Source organism: Argopecten irradians, chromosome 10, assembly GCF_041381155.1.
Source record: "Argopecten irradians isolate NY chromosome 10, Ai_NY, whole genome shotgun sequence".
NCBI classification, from domain to species: domain Eukaryota; kingdom Metazoa; phylum Mollusca; class Bivalvia; order Pectinida; family Pectinidae; genus Argopecten; species Argopecten irradians.
The window spans coordinates 32,173,993-32,190,473 of NC_091143.1; positions in this window are offsets into that span (position 1 = coordinate 32,173,993).

Consider the following 16,481-nt stretch of genomic DNA (forward strand, 5'->3'; position numbering starts at 1 on the left):
GGGTCAAAGTTACTTTAGTTGTATATAGGGAATAACATTTGTGTAACGATTTTAATTTGCCCCATTTTTCGTAGGAAATTAAGTCAAACTTGATTAGAAATTATTAGCCTAAGATATAGCAATTTAAACATCCATATCCGTCCCTCGATGACCCCCTGGGGACCAGAGGGGCCAGGACCAAACAGGGTACAAAATTGATTAAAATTTCAAAAAATACCTCTTAAGTTCACAGGTTTGATGAAGCAAATACTCTTCATAGACGAAAAAGGTCAAATCAAATGTATATATCACTGACCAACTTCAAGGCCAGCAAATAGAGCATGATAGTGTTTTTATGTCTTTAATTTGTTTTATTATTTGTTTCATTATATATTCTAACTCAGGTGACCGTTAAGCCTCTTGTTTTCTTTTACTTGTTTAGTAATATGTGCTACTTATTTCATTGGTGGTCTACCCTTATAGCCCCAAATCTGCACCTCCTTGATCAAAACACTATTGATACTCATCCTTTGTATTTGAATGTTCTAAAACTAAAGTTGATTAGAAAAACACAAAATAGACACAAAACAGCACGCCCAGTCGAAAATCATACACATAACAGAACGCCCCATCAAATTACAATATTCTGACAATCGTGTAAAGCAGTCGTTCCATGTTTTACACACAGCAAAACCTACCACGCTTAGACTATGGCGTATCTCATCCATGGAACAGAACCTTGAACTGTCTTTGCATGGTCACAGAGGCGAACGCTCAATTTAAGGCCAAAAGTAAGATGGTGGTAAGTAAGTAAGGTAGAAGAAAAAAAAATATCCTATTAAGTTGCCTTTTACAATCATGCAATAGGGATAGAAGGTACATTTCAAACGTCTTTCCTTGTTCCCTATAACTTAGATAAACATGACAAAACTGGAGTCTGGTTTCAATATCATAACGAATATAAATTTTGCAAAATTCTCCAAAAGTTATAGATGAAATTGTTAGTTATTGTGTTTTGTGCATCCAAGGTTTAAGGCCATTGCCTTAATAAATCATTCTCGCAGTACTCTATTATTTTATCAGTTATCTGTGATAAGAATATTAAGAAATAACAATGATAAATCGTTTGTCTCAAATGTCGGTTGAATGTCATCAAAATAAATTGTGAAAAACCATCGAAAGCAAATATATGGTGCTGTCATATTGCCAATCTAGCTTCAAACAAAACATGGGCTACTATAAATCGCTGGTGTAAGGATTTTATTTCGGTGTGGAAGTGCAGAATTCACGAAAATAAATCACTCAAACACGTAAAATACGTACAGTACAGCTTGCTTTCACCAAATGGTGAAAAAACCTTTCGTTTTCGTTAAGTTTCTTATTCTTATTATAAGAGAGTTTCATTATAAATGGAGACACATCACGCAATCTGATTAAAACACAGATCCTTATAACCACTCCGTTCAATAGAATATCCCATAAGGGGTCACGTCCAGATGACCTTTATACCACGTGTACCTCAGAGCAAATGCAGTTTCTACACCTTACAACATCAATTGAAAATGTCTTTTCGCCCCAGAATACATATACAATAAGCTTTGTTGTGTACTTCGGGCGAGATGGCTACATACAGGAAAATAATTTGGACAGCTTCTTCAAACTATTTCGTCCCCAGTCAAGATTCTGGCAGTGCCAATGTGATTGGCCATTTCAAAAGGTCATCTTGACGTCCTCTTATCCAACGTAGTGATAATAAGGATCTGTATTTACCGCTAATAACTTAATATTAGATAATACATGTGGTTGTTATGGAAGGACATGGAAAGTAGAAGCGCTATAAATACGGAAAACAGTACGACTTCGCGAGTCGTTGTATTATACAAACCTAGCCAATTTTCAAGTCCATTTTTTGCTTTAATGACCAATGATTTTTAATCTTTCAGTACTTACGTGTATCAAAACAGTAGTTTCATGTCTTATTAGCCAATAGTCAAAACTATTTTCCCTTGGTGTTGGGACCAACGCTAGAGAGTATCGAGAAACAGTTCCTAGGATTTTCTTATTGTAAATCCATACTTTAAGGTTGTGAAACAATTCGTTGTATCCCTGCATCCATTTTTAATTGTTTCTGATTATAAATCCATAGTCGTTGATGATTACACATTGTTGAAGGCCATTAATAATAATTCATCATCGCTATCCTCCCCCACATTCTAACGTTAAGTAGAAAATCAAGAAATGACAATGACAAATCGTCTGTCTCAAATGTCTGTTGAATGTCATCAAAATCAATTGTTAAACTTAATTGAAAGCAAAAATAGGATGTTGTCATATTTCAAGCCTTGACTGAAACAAAAACATCCCCACTACAATAAATCATCTTATTTTCGCGAAACTGAAGACTTCATTTCTTTGTGGGAAATCCGAATTCCCGATAGCGCGCTGGACTGCTAATCCAGAGGCCGCGGGTTCGAATCCCGTCGGGGATGTATTGTTTTGACCGTTTATCAGATTAAATTTTGTTGGATTAAAGACCTTCATTACAGTAGAACAAAAAGAACAAGGTCCACGTGTATAAAAATTGATTAATTACACATCATAATTACTGCATTATTTAACTTTCATTTTACTTATATAGTAATACAAATTCATATGCAAAACATACAAATCAAATACTATGTGAGTTACCCTTACAACTTGGAAATCCCATCTTCCAATTTTTCAAACGCACTGTTCATTCTTGTCATTTGTATTTGGGTTGGGTTTTTTTTTGCAAAAAGCACATGTTTTGTTGTTGTTTATTTCAAAAATCAGTTTACACTTGTTATCTGTAACAGAGTCATTTATTTCTTTACTGAAATCTGTTGCTATTTGCTATAAAGCAATTAATGGATATATATGAAATAAGGCTATTGGTTTTCTTTACAAATTACATATTACTCGAACAATTGAAATTGAATTTGACACACTAGTATTTGCCATATACTTTGGTAGAAATTGAAACTAAAAATTAATATATACAGTCCACTTAGCGCTTTGGATAGCGCGCTGAACTTCTTATCCAGAGGTCGAGGCTTCGAATCCCGCCGGGGATGCGTTTTATCATAATAGGGTTTTCGGTGTTCCATTTGAAATAACTTTGTTCATATCCCTCTTTTTATCCTGCATATTAACTGCTTGATTTAGTTTATTTTAGTTTAGTTGATTAGGCTTAAAAGTAAATGCTATTAATACGGCGTAAATATGTATGTTAATTATAAATCCACACATACTGATTAAATATTTGTTTTGGTGCAACCATTGTTTTAGGCTATTATTTTAACAAATCATCCTCTCAATCATCCCTAATATAGTATCTGTGTTAAGCAGAAAATCAAGAAATGACAATGACAAATTGTCTGTCTCAAATGTCGGTTGACTCATTGAAAGCACAAACGTACTAGCCAGGGTCATGTAAGGACGGTTTCCCTTGTATGCAGTGTGCTGTGTGTATAAAGCGCGTGGTGCTGGTTTTGGGGGGTTATGCGGTATATTCTTTTGTTAGATGAAATTAAGTCTGGTTATTATCTAGGGTCATGTAAGGACGTGGTTTGGGAGGCTTCTGTATTCGTGCTGTGTCTTGTATATTGGTACTATTTCCGTTTTGATAGTGCTACATCACTACCGCCGAAGACATCAAACACAGCACACACAGGTAGGGCGTAAACATTGGTTTTGTTAATCATTATTCCCTTTTGCCAGAGAACGAGAATGTCTTAGGAACCATGAAAGGCATAACCATTTTGTTTTGTTTCGTATTCCTTATTAACGTCTTTTGGCACCTTCCATCTGGTCCTCAGGGGATTTCAACCAACAATTTTTACCAATTTGAATATTCACCTCCTATGCATTCATGCATACTTAATATCGCGCAAGAAGTTGTTGATATGTTTGTTTGTTTGATTAATTAACGTCCTATTAACAGCTATAGTCATGTAAGGACGGCCTCCCATGTATGCGGTGTGTTGCGTGTATGTTGTGCGAGGTGCGTGTTTTGGGAGACTGCGGTATATTCATGTTGATATGAACAAAGGACTTTATGTTAACCTCTTGGTTACGTCCCTTGGGCTTGTACAATTTTAAAATCCTCACGCCGTAAGGATACCAACAATGCAAAAATATGAGCGTTATGAATGCTTACTCTCGGAGTAAAAGCCATTTGTATGGAAATAACTAACTTGGCCCCGAAAGGGTCCGCTAATCAATTTGTACAATTTTTTGTGTCAGATTTATAAATATGCTACAAATGCAACATCAATGTTAGTTAAAGGGACAATTCAATGGGGCTAATTCTGTTACATAACCACGAATTAAAATATGATATAACTGTATTGTTCTATATTCCTTATGAAATATATAGACGAAATATTGACAAATTCCACGACATTGTTAAGACCTTTAATTAATAACGTTGAAATATTAAATCGTTGATCAATACGATTAAGCAGGTGTAATATGTATGTTGTACCCTTACCCGATCCAAAGTCACGTACGTTAATCAAATGCAATGCATTACCACTGAGGTGTTGGTGAAATTATGTTTATAAAAGAACATGCACATAATAACGCAAAACACACTACTCTCAGAGCGATTTGAATAGTTCCAGACAAAAATTTCTTTACTACACTGACAAGGGCCAGGGTTCGGCATACCAGACGTCCGACCACAATGTGCGAACAGCAAACAAGTTTGAACATTTCACATACATTTCACTATAGTGGGTTTTTCTGACATATCACAGTAAACCCACCTATTCTAATTTTCATTAAAACTGGTTTGTTTCCGATATATAAGCAAATTTTAATGTACTCTTAGACTGAATTGTCCTTTATACCAAGTTTCAGAGAAGTCGTTTATATGGAAATAGAAATGGGGATATTGAAAACCAACATTTTACTATGAAAAACCCCTGCATGATGAGAAGATTACAGTTTGGGCACCTCTGAACTCGTCAGGAATTATTGGTCAATTGTTCTTTGAGGATGCAGAAGACAATAATGTCTCTGTTATTAAGAACGATATATGATGCTATGAAGTAAAACTTTCCTATTGTTTTGAAACGGAAATTGGAAAATACCGAACCGGTATGGTTCCACCAGCATAGTGCAACACCACATTCAGCCCACTGTGTGGCTACAACATTTCTTACAAAGCCTTTTTAAGACCACAGGCTCATTCTCCAGTCCTTAGCCATTGAACGTTTATTTGTAATGTAATCTGAAGGATAGGATGTATTCACATACGTCAAAAAACTCTTAATGATAATAAAAGAGAAATCAACAACATACCTAGAAACCTGTGTGCTGGAGTTGTTGCAAACTTCAATACAAGGCTTGCGGCTGTGACCAAGCAGAAATACATCACCTAGATTTTTTTTCTAACATTATTTATAGGCCGTCCTGTATAATAAGTAATGTGTGTGTCCAGAGTCCCCGTTTCCCCAAAATGTTTCAATTTGTTTTGTTATTAATTACTACTTTTTGCTAGAGAACGTGTATATTATATAATGTATCCTAATCTATTCTAATCCAGAGGTCACGGGTTCGAATCCCGCCGGGAATGATTTCCCTTTTTGGTAATTCGATTTGAACAATGAATAATAGACTAATCAATGCGTTCGTTTTAACGTTTATTTAGCCCAGTTCTGCTCGAACCAAATTAATTTTTTGAATGATTTTTCATGAATTATAATGCATTGATATATTGCAAATAAAATTAATTGGAAAAAAATAACTTAGTGCCAAAATTAGGTCACAGTGACCTAGTTTTGTAAAATGTCAATTATGCAAGGATGGAGTTCATCTGGTGCAATAGTATACCAGAAATCATATATACCATTGATCAATACATTTGCATATTATAAACCAGTCATGTATCCTTATAACACTCCGTTTAATAGACGTACTGAAAAAATAAGGATCTGTATCTTAATCAGATTGGTTAACATTTCTGCTCTCAATTTTGTGTCATTGTTGCAAACATTCAATTAATCAGAGGATGGGTGTAGAAAAATTCTTTCATCATTTCATCAAACACGTCGCGTATTGAAACCCACGAACGAAATACGTTTTACTGTTATACGACGAAATAAGTGATATAACCACTGAATTGTTATGCGGTCAACCTATATTATCCAATACAATAGAAAAAAAATCACAACATTTTTATGAGAACAGTACGTTGGAATGTCTGAATCCATATTTCGGTCAATAAACATAGTATATTAATGTTTTGTAAATGGTGGGGTGACACGAATAAGTCATCGTAGCAACAAGGCGGTGCGTTCCCACGCATAACAGATCTCTTGGTAATACATTTGTATTGTGACGATCAGGTGGTCAGAACTCTGTATCCTGAACCGACTTGAAAATAACCACTTGAAGCGCGGCTACCGCCACATATGTATTTGAGGGGTAGCAGACTCTTGCCTAATTAACTACCCTAACCATAGACGACTTAGTTACACCATAGAGTCACCTGGATAGTTCTTAAATCCTCCAAGAAACAACCAGGATTCCAAAATACAGGTACAAACTTAGACATTTATTAATGAGACAAATAAAATAAAGGTTCACAATTTCAGCAATATTTCACATACTCAAGATTCCATTCCAACTATCTATCGACTTCTTCATTACAATCTAGTCTTCACATCAATAAATAAATATAATCCAATAACAGCTGAACCTAACGTAACAGTAACAGATGCATCTTTACAAAGTATTTCCAGCTTCTCAGTACCAAATAAATTACTAAAATTAACATGAATAATCCCATAAATCCATCCCCACACATATAAACTACATGTAATATAATACACAAACATTACAAGCTCAGGAAGTGAGGAAATCACCTCTCTGTCCATCGCTACACACTAACAACAACAAACACAACCGACCTCGGACACAGACAGACGCAGACTGACTGGTTTCAAAGATCACGTCATCTATAGAATATTAGCAGGTGAAGCGATCGCTGGAAATTGCTGGATAATCTCTATCCAACATCAATAATCATACAAAACAATGTTTATCTTCTATAAACATTAATACACGTAATACAACTCTAATAACTCACTTTTCCTTCACATCACACGTTCAACACATCGTCTGCAACAACCGGAAGCACAAGTAATATAAAATACGAAACTAATTTTAAGCTATCGGCTAGCTCCGCAGCTGTCATAACAATAATGGCTGCGCCCTGTAGCAGAAACATGTGCTTCAATGCATCGATTACTTGACATCTTTACACAATTAACAGACCTCGTAAGTAATAAGTTATCAGTAGCATCTATCTATCTATCAATCGTAAATGATAAATCCTTATCATAAATAGATTTAACTGCATCCACTGACAAAAACATCGTGTTGTCACATAATACTCTCCCAGTATTATCAGTTTCCAAGGCTGCCACCTCGATTTGGTGACTGACGAGCCCTGCAGATAGGGCGTTAGAATTGTACCTGCTGCCCCTATTGCATAATCGTAAAAGGCGACTAAATTTAGGATCGTATCTTTTCTTTCTAACTGACTTTATCTTTCCTACAATACAGATCCTTATATTATCACTACGTTGGATAAGAGGAACTCTGAGAACATCCCATTAGGGGTCAACGTCAAGATGACCTTTTGAAATGGCCAATCAAATTGGCACTGCCAGAATCTTGACTGGGGACGAGATAGTTTGAAAAAGCTGTCCAAATTATTTTCGTGTATGTAGTCATCTCGCCCGAAGTGCACAACAAAGCTAATAGTGTATGTATACTGGTGCGAAAAGACGTTTTCAATTGAAGTTGTAAGGTGTAGAAACTGCATTTGGTTTGTTCGATTAATTAACGTCCTATTAACAGCTATGGTCATTGTCAAGGACGGCCTCACCATGTATGCAGTGCTTGTGTGTATGTTTGTGCGAGGTGCGTGTTTGGGAAGAGACGGAGACTGTGGTATATTCATGTTGTGTCTTCTTGTATAGTGGAACTGTTGCCCTTTTTATAGTGCTATATCACTGAAGCATGCCACCGAAGACACCAAGCAACACACCCCACCCGGTCATATTATACTGACAACGGGCGAACCAGCATCGTCCCACTCCCGTTATGCTGAACGCTAAGCAGGAGCAGAAACTACCACTTTTATAGACTTTGGTGTGTCTCGGCCAGGGAACAGAACCCAGAGCCTTCCTCACAGGGGCGAACGCTGAACTAAAGGCCAAAAGTGAGGGTGGTGTCAAGGGAGACGTTAGGAAGAAAAAAGTTTATTTAGGAAGAAATAAAAGATAAGATCCTAAACTTAGTCGCCTCTTACGATCATGCAATAGGGGCAGCAGGTACAATTCTAAAGCCCTACCTGCATTTAGTACACGTGGTATAACGGTCATCTGGACGTGACCTCTTATGGGATAGTGTCAGATCCTCTATTGAACGGAGTGATTATAAGGATCTGGGTTTTAATCATATTGTCTTTCCTAATGCCTCCCTTGGCACCGCCTCACTTTTGGCCTTGAGTTGAGCGTTCGCCCCTGTGAGGAAGGCTCTGGGTTCTGTCCCCTGGCCGAGACACACCAAAGCCTATAAAAGTGGTAGTTTCTGCTCCTACTTGGCGCTCAGCATACAGGGAGTGGGACGACTGGTTCGCCCGTTGTCAGTATAATGAGACCGGGTGGGGTGTGTTACTTGATGTCTTCGATGGCATGCTTAAGGGCAACAGTTCCACTATACAAGAAGACACAGCATGATTATACCACAGTCTCCCAAAACCCGCACCTCGCACAACATACACGCAACACATTGCATACATAGGAGGCCTTCCTTGATCTTTTCTCTTCTTCCTAACTGACTTTATCTTTCCTAATGCCTCCCTTGGTACCGCCTCACTTTTGGCCTCGAGTTGAGCGTTTGCCCCTGTGAGGAAGGCTCTGGGTTCTGTCCCCTGGCCGAGACACACCAAAGTCTATAAAAGTGGTAGTTTCTCCTCCTACTTAGCGCTCAGCAAACGGGGAGTGGGACGACTGGTTCGCCCGTTGTCAGTATAATGTGAACGGGTGGGGTGTGTTGCTTGGTGTCTTTGGGGGCATGCTTCAGTGATATAGCACTATAAAAAGGGCAATAGTTCCACTATACAAGAAGACATAACATGAATTTACCGCAGTCTCCCAAAACACGCACCTCGCACAACATACACGCAACACACCGCATATGTGGGAGGCCGTCCTTACATGACCATAGCTGTTAATAGGACGTTAATTAATCAAACAAACAAACAATGCAAATTAATCAAACAAACAAACAATTGTAGGCTATGTTTAGAGATACAATGTACTTTGGGATAGTAAAAGTATATAAATACATGTAAATCATAATTCGCATCTTTGATGACTAGTTTACAACCCATAGATAATTTCAATAAATTAATTGCTTTGGAAATGGGCATTTCAGTTATTTTTCTTTGACATGAGACAATAAAAGATTTCAGAAAAGATGGCAATGACGTCACACAAAGGTACATCCGGGCGCTTAAAGGTACAACTCCATATATCTGTACACATTAACATGGTGGGAACACAGCCGCTTGCGATGTTTGTTTACATTTTATTGTAAAAAATAGTACAGCAATCCGAGAATTGTTGCTTTATCTTAATTTCAAAAGGTGTAAATAAAAATATGTAGCTATAATATATTGATATAAACATATGGTATTCATATATTTTACGATGTTTATACTCCATATCCGACCGCCACGAGAAACAAGAGGCCCATGGGCCTTAACGGTATTGACCGTTAGCACAACACAAAGTAGCCGTTTAAGATTTTAGAATATTTGACCTCTGTGACCTTGAATGAAGATCAAGGTCATTCATTTGAACAAACTTTGTAGCCCTTCATCCCAGCATTTCACAGGCCCAATATTAGGTCTCTAGGCCTCCTAGTTATTTTCAGGAAGTCGTTCAAAGATTTTAACCTTTTTGACCCCTGTGACCTTGAATGAAGGTCAAGGTCATTCATTTTACCACACTTGGTAGCCCTTCATCCAAGCATGCTGCAAGCTTAATATGTGTATCCTGGGCCTTTTGGTTCATGAGAAGAAGTTTAAAGATTTAAGCCTATTTGACCTCTGTGATCTCGAATGAAGGTAAAGTCATTCATTTGAATAAAGGTCAAGGTCATTTATTTTAACAAACTTGGTAGCTCTTCATCCTAGCATGCTGCAGGCCCAATATGAATATCCTGGGCCTTTCCCGTTCTTGAGAAGAAGTCGTTTAAAGATTTTAGCCTTTTTGACCCCTGTGACCTTGAATGAAGATCTAGGTCATTCATTTGAACAATCTTGATAGCCCTTCATCCTAGCATGTCACAGGCCCAATATCAGGTATCTAGGCCTCTTAGTTATTCACAAGAAATTGTTTAAAGGATTTTTAGCCTATTTGACCCATGTGACCTTGAATGAAGGTCAAGGTCATTCATTTGAACAATCTTGGTAGCCCTTTGTCCCAGCATGCTACAGGCCAAATATCAGTACCCTGGGACTTTCGGTTATTGAGAAGAAGTCGTTTGAATGAAAAGTTTACACACGGCGGACGGTGCATGATGACAATTTAAAAACACGTTGCCATTATGTATAAACATTGACAGAATATTGCAAATATCAGCTTGAAATTACAAATTAAATTCCAAGTTCCGCGAGTATCGTACTGAAATTTTAATAAGCTATTACTGTTTTCTTAGTATTACTTGATAAAACACCTTATGATGTGTGATTATGACCAAATACAAGTTTGCTTTCGTAAATTACCCCAAGCGCAATGCAGGCATTACTTACACTTATTGCCGAGATCTCGAATTTCGTCCCTATTCAGAGTCACAAAATTACGTATTCTCGATAATTTTTTCGTCAGAAATTTTGGAATTTAGTTTATGACATACAAATGAGTCAGATTATAGTTATTTTTTCATATTTTTTAACAAAACTTTGAGTATATTAGGATTTTCGAAGCCGTGCGCAATGTGTCCTCGTCAGCATTTACAGTACTACGATCTGTATTCATAAATCTAAATGTAGTCTATCTAAGATGTATTCGAATTATTTAAAAGAAATATCACTTCAATTTGAGACTTCACTTAGCAGCCCATAGAATAAAAGCGACTGAAATTAAAATAAACTCTTCAGCATTAAAACTGAACGATTTCACCATTGTATTTTTCGAGATATCGGCAGCCATACATGTACGTACGTATCACTAGTGGGCCTCTTTTAACTGGCGACATCCAGATGAGTGGTTGTGTAGGTATTTGTAATAGTAAATATTCTTACAAATTTTAAGATAATACATTTTTGCAATGAAAATACTGATTGCATTATAATTGTATCTATTTTTTAAAATTACTCAATAAAAATTTTCATATTCACATATATTGATCCTTCAGCCCAAGGAGTTAGGTGCAATAAAGGTCAATTTTGGCCCCAACAGAGATTTGCTTTATTTTTTTGATACTATATATACAATCCAATATATGGGAATATAAAATGCACACTTATCAATACATTCTGTTATGTTAGTATTGCCTAGCAAAGGCCTGTGCAACGAGCATACAGTATTGATGCTAAAAACAGACACTTGAATTGCTTTTAAAAGTTTCTAACGCGTAGATTAAGGTGGAAACTTTAAGAAAGTTAGTACTTTGTGATGTGTATAAGAAATCATCGAAACCATGTCATGTTTCATAACACTTAACCATATTATAGCCCATAGTTACACCATAGCAACCATTTTCTCTCCATAGCAACAACACTCTAGACACTAAAAACACAAAATAATGAGATTTTAAAGATATTTAATCAATCTAATTTTACGTCTGTTCATTCCATTTCTGTATTTCAGTTGTCGGTATTATTCTGACATTATTTAATCATCTAATTCTATTTGAGGGTAACTTTTTATATCAAAGTCCCAAAAGGATAGCAACAACGTAATATTATCACAATCTTATGGCACTACTACATATGTACACTACGGTACTACTTTACGATATGTATTACATGTATACGCTCGCTATTTACAAAAGTAAAATCGACAATACTCTAATTCATGTAAATATTTCCAAGTGCAATAATGGAAGATAATAGATTTAGATACATGTACAACAGGTCATGTTTAATTTACAAGCATTTTTCAACCGCGCAAGTGACTTCGGACTTACACCTTTTCAATGTGTTCCAGAGGTTTGTATCCTGTTCTGGGAATTACGTTACGTCACATCTACCCTTTCTTATCAATTAATAAGCTGTTTTTATGTTATTTACTTTCAAGCATGATCTTTTAATGTAAGAAAATACTTTTGACAAGCAACGCCAGTGTCCTTGCAGTGGTTTATTCCTAAATATTTAGTATTAATACTGGTAGCATGGCAACCATACAGTCTTTTGATTTTAAACATAGTTTATTTGTAAATTCATACACAATGCATATGTATATGCATTTTAAATTTGATCACAGTAAAGTCAATGGTTACATGTATAACTACCGTGAAGTATGTACATAGTACATATGTTGACTATGGTAATGGTGTCCTTATTATTATTATTTTTTAATTATGTCAACTTGAATAAAGGAGAAAATAGATTGAACAACATATTCACATACGGTTATATAGGTTAAGAATGTTCCTGGTTCAATATTTCTAAATATAATATTTTAAATTGTAAATGGAACTATAGGCCTACTGAAATAACACATGTAGGTATAGGCCTAACATATTATTACTAAAAGGCCCGCTACCTTTCCGAAAGGGCTCTTTATTCTTAAAATTAGAAAGTAAAACGAGATTGATAAGTTTGTAGATTTGCAAAAGTTATTAGCGTTCTGTTAATACTTCAATTGGCAACACATTCTGACCAATTTATTCAAAATAACCCTAATGCTATTTTCATGACGCGGGTCGTATTATGTTTTAGCCGTCGTCCTGACTGCGCCAGACAGCAAAACAGCCAAGTGTACTTCACTGTTAAAATAGATTACGAAGGAAAGCTTGCATTTGTTAAATGTTGAAGCCTTGTGTAAGGTCATCGATAAATATAATTTTCTTACACAATTAATGTTATTGAAATAATATTAATTCTTTATTTCGGAAAGGTAATTGGTCTTTAATATATAAATAGATATATTTTTTTAGGAAAGGATGAGTTGATAATTTCCTTAAAAGTTGGGGTTCAGAAATTAAAAAAAAATATATATGTATAAATGTCGATTCGGACTCACTTCCTTCGGAACAGGGGACAGAACGTCACGACTGCCACGCATGCTTCGTAATTACACTCTGTAGTTGAAAAAATGAAGATATGTATCCTTAATAATCTGTAGCACTCTAATGTAAACAATTTTTTGCTAGATTAGATTTTATTATATAAAGGTATATAACGCCTTTATGATATAACTACATCTATAACATATAGAGATAAAATAACTACAGTAGTTAAACCCATGTCCAGTGTCCTACCGTATTGCACTACTCTAGCCTAAATTTAGCGGTATATATCACGACTCGTTTGTCCGAATACTTCTGTCCGGTCTCTGTAGTAGGCTTAACTGTAGAATCGCTTTTCAGATTTTCAAAATTAAAAAATGAACATTTTTCACTTAAAACACACAGGCTTATACATGATAATGGTGTCAATGAATAGGATTTTACTGTATGACGGAATGATCTATGTTGAACTGAACGTTAACGTTACTGTACTTGGCCTACCAACGATACATGGCTTCGAATTTTCAGTGACGTAGGCCTACCGAAATGTCAGGTCATTGACGGGGTCCCATCTATGATCAAAATACCTCTCGTGAGATATACAGTAGTAAATATACAGACTATATATATCAAGAAAAGTATACTTGATTCTTCAATTGAACATCACGATCCATGTTGAAACGACCGGGAAGACAATGTATATAATAGAAAATCAGCGTAAACATCGCCAGTTACGCCGTGTCAAAACATCGAGTACATTATAAAGGCGGGACCGTAATCCGGGCAAAAGAATACGGACACTATTGTTATCGCAACGTTTTCGCTACAGAAAATTGAGAAAGGCGCTTACTGCACGGAGTAATAATTTTATACATTGTCATAAAACTAATCAAAATAATCACTAATATTATCATTATTTCTTAGTTCATATATGCACACTGAATATGTTTCCGATTTATTTTTTCCGGATAAATAATAGCCGTGCCCGATACCGTTTTATGTTATTATTACCGCCGCTGCGATCTCTTGTTCGTTAATTTCATAGAATTTTCTTTTTTTTCGGATTGGCCGCATTTGTGTCCAAATTCGACATTTTGCATAAAGATTCAAATTTTTATGTTGGTTCTGTTGACAAAAAATGGTGTTTGAACAAAGCTGCGGCCAATGTGAAAACTACGCTTTTTGAAGCCATTTTTGCAAGAAAATGTATAAAAATGCATGAAATGGCCTAAATATATCGTCTTTTAACCCATCTACAAATAATGTAAGTGGAAAATCATCTTTGATTGCGAAAATATCGATACTCAACTCTTTTGGAAAGCTGTGTTTGTGAGATTTGACATTGTTTGAATTTCTATACATTCTGGGGCCATAATTGCCCCTTATTGTACCTACTCCTTTGAAACATATGTAATAGTTCCCACTTAAGATTTAACACCTTTAATATGCCATTGCATAAGGAGGAAAACCTTTCAGAATGATAGTAATTCTTAATATCTGCCTTTACACTTTCAATATATAACATAGTGCCTTTTACACGCTGTCTATAAATATATGACTTAATAATCAGCATAACAGTATTTTGTGCTTGATATTGTTTTTAGCTCACCTGGCCCGAAGGGCCGGTGAGCTTATGTCATGGCGCGGCGTCCGTCCGTCCGTCCGTCCGTCAACATTTAATTTAAATCGCTACTAGTCATAGAGTTCAACATGGATTGTGACCAAATTTGGCCACAAATATCCTTGGGTGAAGGGGAACAGAACTTGTATAAATTTTGGCTCTGACCCCCCCAGGGGCAGGAGGGCCAGGGCCCAATAGGGGTAATAGCGGTAAATCCTATAAATTGCTACTTGTCCTAGAGTTCTACATGGATTGTAACCAAATTTGGCCACAAACATCCTTAGGGGAAGAGGAACAGAACTTGTATACATTTTGGTTCTGACCCCCCTGGGGCAGGAGGGGCGGGGCCCAATAGGGGAAATAGAGGTAAATCCTATAAATCGCTACATGTCTTAGAGTTCTATATGGATTGTAACCAAATTTGGCCACAAACATCCTTAGGGGAAGAGGAACAGAATTTGTATAAATTTTGGCTCTAACCCCCCGGGGGCAGGAGGGGCGGGGTCCAATAGGGGAAATAGAGGTTAATCCCATAAATCACTACTTGTCCTAGAGTTCTACATGGATTGTAACCAAATTTGTCCACAAACAGCCGTGGGGGAATGGGAACAGAACTTGTATAAATTTTGGCTCTGACTCCGCGGGGCAGGAGCCAATAGGGGTAATAGAGGTAAATCCTATAAATCGCTACTTGTCCTAGAGTTCTATATGGATTGTAACCAAATTTGGCCACAAACATCTTTTGGGGAAGGGGAACAGAATTTGTATAAATTTTGGCTCTGACCCCCTAGGGGCAGGGCCCAATAGGGGTAATAGATGTAAATCCTATAAATCGTTACTTGTCCTAGAGTTCTACATGGCTTCAGTGATATAGCACTATAAAAAGGGCAACAGTTCCACTATACAAGAAGACACTACATGAATATACCGCAGTCTCCCAAAACACGCACCTCGCACAACATACACGCAACACACCGCATACATGGGAGGCCGTCCTTACATGACCATAGCTGTTAATAGGACGTTAATTAATCAAACAAACAAACATGGATTGTAACCAAATTTGGCCAGAAACACCCTTGGGGGAAGGAAAACAGAACTATAGATTTCGGCTCTGACCCCACGGAGGCAGGAGGGGCGTGGCCCAATAGGGGAAATAGAGGTAAATCCTATAAATTGCTACTTGTCCTAGAGTTCTGCATGGATTGTAACCAAATTTGGCCACAAACATCCTTGGGGAAAGGGGAACAGACCTTGTATAAATTTTGGCTCTGGTCCCCTGGGGGGCAGGAGGGGCGGAGCCCAATATGGGAAATAGAGGTAAATCCTTTAAATCGCTACTAGTCATAGAGTTCTGAATGGAATGTAACCAAATTTAGCCACAAACATTCTTGGGGGAAGGGGAACAGAACTTGTATAAATTTTGGTTCTGACCCCCAGGGGACAAGAGGGGCGGGGCCCAATAGGGGAAATGGAGGTAAATCCTTTACATCGCTACTAGTCATAGATTTCTGAATGGAATGTAACCAAATTTGGCCACAAACATCCTTGGGGGAAGGGGCACAGAACTTGTATAAATTTTGGCATCTGACCCCCTAGG